Source organism: Microtus ochrogaster, chromosome 1 (assembly GCF_000317375.1).
Source record: "Microtus ochrogaster isolate Prairie Vole_2 chromosome 1, MicOch1.0, whole genome shotgun sequence".
Taxonomy (NCBI): Eukaryota; Metazoa; Chordata; class Mammalia; order Rodentia; family Cricetidae; genus Microtus; species Microtus ochrogaster.
The window spans coordinates 13,258,658-13,265,297 of record NC_022009.1 but is presented as its reverse complement, the minus strand read 5'-3'; positions in this window follow the sequence as shown (position 1 = coordinate 13,265,297).

Genomic DNA, 6,640 nt, shown 5'->3' with positions numbered 1-6,640 from the left:
ATGCCGTGGTCCTCTGCCAAATCTACTGCACCTTCATCTAGGACTTCACATCTTCTAGACCAGAAAAATGAAGAAATTCACTTAACATTTTCAAAAGCTACCCAGAACCGGATGTGGTGGTCTGTGATAATGAAAGTCATTCAGGGTTGGGGGTGAAAGAAAAGGGAGAAAAAAAAATCTCAGAAAGAAAAGCTACCCAGATCCCAGATTGTGGTGTTGTAGCTATTACAAGTTAAGATAGGACTACAGGCATCCTTCCCAGTCAAGTCTGATGTTCCAGCAGCATGGTGGGAACTCATCTGCTTGGTCACTGGAAGCTCCACCTGTCACCTCACAACTTGGTCACGTCCCAGTTTTTACTTCTTCTTTTGTCTTTATTTTAATTTTGTGTATGTGTATGACGTGTGTGCCCACATGAGTTTCTATAGTACACTCACCTATGTGAGTATGGGTGCACGTAGGACATATGACATACTGTGCATGTGAAAGTCAGAGAACAACATCTAGTGCCAGTCTGCATCTGCACCTTGTTTAAGACAAGGTCTCCTGGTTCCCCACTGTGTACACCAAGGGGCTGGGCGCCAGCATCTGGAACTCTCCTGTCTCCATATCGCATTTCGTCATAGGAACATTACAGATGCAGTCTACCGCTCTTGGCTTTACCCACCTCTGCACACTCAAGATCACAGCATTGTCTGAGCTCACTCTTTTCACCTGGATTTGTTTCACTTTAAAGACAGCTCCTAAGAACAAATGTTAGTGCTCACTGTATGGACACCCTCTGTGTTTAATGCAAAGGGAGCCACAAGGAAACCCAAGCACTAAAAGCAGTACACTTAGGGTCAAAGAGATCATGCACACTTTCCTTCATGAATCATTAGTATTTCTTAAATTTTCAAAAGTGTGTCCCCTTTGTTTTCTTTTTATATGTGCATAGAACTATAAATGTTTCCATTCCACTGACCATCAAATCAAAAATGTGACAAAAAGTCTCATTATCACACTGAAAAAAAATGGCAAACTAATTTTTTGACCAAGAAGAGAGGATACGGACCAAGGAGATAGTTCACAGGTACAAAACACTTGCAGAAGAAAACTCATGACCTGAGTTCAATACCTGCACCATACGGTAGAATGAGAGAACTAACCCCTGTTTCCTGCCCTCTGGTGTCCACACATTCACCTTGACACATATGTGCACATGCATATACACATAGATCATGTAGAGATATATGATAGAGACACTATAAGACTATCACAGTGAATCAGTAACATATGCCCATCTCGTGTCCAAGAATACACCATAGATTGCTGCATTGGCTACAGCAGCGTACAGAGTTAGACACTGGGTTTGAATTACAGCCCTTCAATTAGTAGTGTGACTAGCCCTGTGTGCATTTTGTAAGCCTCCATGTGACTGTTTCCTCATTACAAAGAGAGCGCTGGGAGAACAGGCCCTGCACCTTGCCTGGGCAACACAATAGAGTCGATCCTGTTGGCTGATGTGTGGGTAAGCCAGCCCGAAGGTGAGAGCATGAGAGAGCTGTCCCCATTATTCATCTGTCATGCAGCATGGATGAGAGAAAGATGCCTCCCACCCACCCATCAATGTCTGAGGCAGGAGGGAGAGCAGACCCTGAGTCATATCAGCAGGAGAGCTGGTCCTGCCCCTTGTCTGCTACGGATCTCAGAAGAGTGGTCCCTGCACCACACCCAGACAGCACAGCAGAACTGGCTTTGAAGGTGGAGGTATGGGGAGATCCAATCCTGTGAACACAAGGGCAGGAAAGCTGGCCCTCCCCCTGCTTATCTCTGCAAGAGGTGAACTCACCAGGGCAATGCAGGAGAGCTCATTCTGGTGGTAAAGACAGGACAGCTGGAGGACTGACCAACCCTGTAACTACCCAGGCCCAGAACCAGGGCTATGAGTTAGTCCACACCAATGTCCACCCCATCTATGATGTGCTAGAGCACGTGAAGGGACTGGTCCTGCAGGCCCAAAGCTGCAGGATCTCCACAACATAGTAGAACAGCAGGATAGCTAAGAGGAGTAGTGGTCAATGTTGTCACTCATAGCATTGTATTAGTAATCATAGTGCAAAGCACCAAGGTTGGAAAAGCACACTTATGCAAAAGCGTAGCTGCTTTGACTTGTGTCACAAGCCTGGGAACACACTGTGTTGCCTGAGACATGCAAGGGTTTGCAGATCTAAACCGACAGGAAGCATTCTGGGGTGCAGGGCTTATGGGGCATGATAAGCTGCCCAAAGGCAGATGACAAGGCACAGGATGGTCCCAGTACCATCTAGGTAGGTCTGGACTGAATGTGGCTGATGACCTCTCTGAGAAGTCTACCTCGACATCCCCTTTGGCAACTTTCCCAGGAGAAATCATGGATGTTACTTCTAATATAACCTGAAAATGATTCTAATGGTACTGCCCACCGTGACTAAATCACCATGAACGGAATAAATTTGCATTGCTCTTTTACCAGAAAAATGTAACTGGTGCAGGGTGTCATTTTTTTTTTAATAGTAGATTTGGCTCAAAGGCTAAATTGGCCCTGCTGTCTATTTTTGAACAGCTGGTAAAATAAAGTCTTTTTTTTTTTTTTTTGGTTGGGACACAGACCTGCTTAACCCTTTTTTACATGTTGTTTGTACTGTTTTTGTGCAACAAGGAAGGCTGCATTGAGAAGTTTTCAGAGAGACCAAGTTGCCTTGTAGTTCTCAAGGGTTAAAATATTTACTCTGCGGCTAGGGCGGGCATGTGCAGGGAGTAGTGCAGTCACCCGGAACTGAGCTTGGCTTGGGTTGTGTTCCCCTGCTTCTAACAGGGCACTGGTGCCTAAGTCCTCTGCTTGCGTGCAGTACACACATATATCCCTCTTGGAGCAATGTGCTTAGCAACCTCAGATGTCCTCCCTTCTCTGAAAGGCAGTATATAAGTTTCTCTGCTCCTAATGATGGTCAACGTTGAACAGTTTCTACTCAAGCATATCACCAGTATATCCAGTGTAAAGCGTGAATGAGAGGTTTTGGACTACGTGAGGAATATGGCAAAATCATGTTTTCAATTGAACTTTTAGAAAGAATGCCCTATTTAATGTATTATGCATGTGCCCAACTAGGTGACAGTAAGGTTAAAATGAGACATGAGGTGGGACATGCACAGTTTGCAAAGACCTACACAATTGAAGACTGTCAATCAAAACAGAGACCCACTCAAACTATGGAAATCAACAACAAACTCCTCCTTCTCTTGAACTCCTTAAAAGGAAGTCCCACCCTCAGGCTCTAGCGAATCTTCCTTCCCTCTTCCCACTGCTTTCCTGCAGAGCACTTCCTTTGGACTCTTTTTGATTTCGGTGAGAGGCCAAGAACTTGGCAACACTGACTCCTTGACCACCCATTGCAAGCACTTTATTGGAGAAACTTGATTGACTCCCTTCCCCCCACTCTCTGGTATTTGATAACTGAGGGCCAGATGTGGATCACTGATTTATATCTTTGCTTTATAAAAACCTTGAAGATGTGGATGCAAATGCAGTGTAAATCTGAATACTAATGCTTGTGCGTGTCTTGCTTATGTATGCTATAGCTTCGCCTTTATGTTCAAGACCATGTCACTGTTGTCATGAGAATCAGCACCAGCAATAAAGAGATGGAAGGGAGAGAGATACCTTCCGCTCAAGGCCGAGTCATTCCTTGGAAAGCTTTGTTCTCTGGGAATCAGGTTAACAGTGATGGGATACTCCACTTAAAAATCACGATACAAGCCACATTTAATCTTAACTTTAGAAATCAACAACCACATTTAATCTGACACTTAACCCTCTGAGATCATGTTATTATCATTTTCATTGTATATACATATAAGGGAAGTGAAGCTTTTAAGATTAATTAAACAAAATTTAATTAAATTAAAACTTTTAATTAATTAATTAAAGGGCTTAATTAAAATCCTTAAGTTAGAGTCAGAGACCTGACTAAAAAAGCATGTTTTTTTTTCCCATTTAAGGGTGTGGGAGAAATTGTAGCTAAAAGAATACAATTATGGCTTTACATATATATGCAAAATAAATATTTGGCTATCAGAAGAGGCTAGGTTTTATTTTTGTTTTCAAGAACAGTTGTTAGAATTTCGATTTTATTTTGTGCTTTACTTTTATCCTTTGCCTGTGGTCCTCCTGACTGCTGAGAGCACAGGGGTGAGCCCAGTGTCTGGTGGACCACTGGTCTATTTATAGAGTTCTTCAAGGAAACGTTCTTTGCTCTCCAATATTTGCTTCATGCCAGTTAACTGTTCAGCACTGAGATGTGGCTCACAAATAGTGATATGTGTGCGTGGATACTGAAATCATTTTCACTTACACAATGAACGATGCTCACTTGATTATAGAAAAATTCCTATTTCAATAGTTTTTTTTTTACTGTAAACCAACATTTTAAATGTCTGAAATGCTTTTAAAGTAAAAATTTAAAACTGAGGTTTTAAGGCATTAATGAGGTCTTGATAATGATATATTTGGATTTATATTTTAAATTTACAGAATTATTTGTTTTTTCAAATATTCAGATATGAATCCAGCACAGCTTCAGCCATGGCTGATGGGGTGGAAAGGAAGGGACTGCACACCTTTCTTAGTTTTATCAACTGGGGAGATCAGCAGTTAATGCAATATAACACAGAGAGAAGGCTCCATTGTTGAAATCTATAGAAGAATGGTGTCTTAATCACTGTTCTGTTAACGTGAAGAGACACCATGTGATGTAGGACTCCCCTCTGTATGCTGTGAATGTGTTTTGTTACCATTGGCTAATAAAAATGCTACTTTGGGCTTATGGTAGGGCAGAACAGAGCAAGGCAGGAATTTCAAGCAGAGATAGAGGAGAAAAGAAGGTGGAGTCAGGAAGATGCCACGTAGCTGCCTAAGATGCCGTATACCTGCCAAAGGAGACAGAGGCCCCAAAAACTTACTGGTAAACCGTGAGCCTCTTGGTAAAATATGAAATAATAGGAGTGGGTTAACTTAAGATGTAAGAGTTAGTTAATAAGAAGCCTAAGCTAACTGGCGGTGGTGGCTCACACATTTAATTCCAGTACTCGGGAGGCAGAGGCAGGTGGATCTCCGTGAGTTTGAAGTCAGCCTGACCTACTAGAGCTTGTTCTAGGACAGGATCCAAAGCTACATAGAAACCTTGTCTCAAAAAACCAAAAACAAACAGAAAAGAATCCTAAGCTATTGACCAAGCAGTGTTTTTAATTAATATAGTTTCTGTGTGATTATTTGGGTCTGAGTGGCCGGGAGATGAGAGAGCAGTCTCAGCCTACAGAAACCATGACCAAGACAACTCTTATAGAGGGAAACATCCAACTGGGGGTCTTGCTTACAGTTTCAGAGGGTTAGCCCGTTATCATTATGGCAGGGAGCAAGTGGTACACAGGAAGGCGTGGTGCTGGGTGCTAGGTGAGAGCTTTACTTTACATCATGATCCATGAGAAGAGAGAGACGGAGAGAGAGACTAGGGCATGGGCCCTTGAAATCTCAAAGTTTACGCCCAGTGATATACTTACTCTAACAAGGCCACACCTCTTAATTGGCCCCAAATAATTCGCCAACTGGAAACTCAGTATTCAAATATGAGCCTATGGGGTCACCCTCATTCAAACCACCACAAGAGCTACGGTTACTAATGAACATGGCTAGAAGAGAGATTATCGGAGGGTTGGTTGGAGAGGGATGGGTAGAGAATTGGAATGAGTGGGTGGGTAGTTGCGGTTACGATGAGAAGCAGTACCGAGTTTGATTGAACCATGTCGAATAACTAACAAGCCAGAAAATTAAATACCGGAAACAGATGATTAAAATTGCATGTGTGTTGGGGGGGAGGAAGCCCTGAGTATGTGAGGCCTCAAGTGAATACGTATTGTTGACATGGCTGTGCCCATGTCAAGAACCCTAGCTTCTGATCCATGGACAAGCCTTCTCTTCTGGTTCATTTGTGGATGGTGGTCATTCACCATCTCTCTCTCTCTCTCCCTGGATATCATCACCTAATGACTGCTCCCCTCGGAGACTGCTCATTAGATCAGCTTTGCCTGTCTCCTTGATCCTGCTGCACACCATAAACTCGGTCTCCTGGTTAAAATGTCTCTAATGACCTGCTTCCTCCTTCAGCTGTTTGTAGTAGGCCCGCCTCTCTCTTTGACTCCATATATTAAACACACTGAGCTTCTGGGCTGCTAAGATTTTTTTTTCTATTCCAGAGCCCAGGCCACCTGAACCTAGCATTTCTGTGAGTCCATGCATTTTTTTCTTTTTTCTTCGTTCTCTTGCTGCCCCAGTCAGGTCAGTTTCCGGAGCCATGGTGGGTGCAGCATGCAATCTTTTGTGAGGAAAGCAGCTGTGATGGGGGCTTGTCTAGAAGACACAAAGTCTTGTGTTCAGTTCCATGGCAAGGTGGTACATGTCTCTAATTCTAATACTTGGTAGGTAGAGGAGCTAGGATCAGAAATTCAAGGCCATTGTCTGGTATTTGGAACTTGTGTGTTGAGGTCAGCATTGAATACATGAGAACCTTTCTCTCTCTCTCTCTCTCTCTCTCTCTCTCTCTCTCTCTCTCTCTCTCTCTCTCTC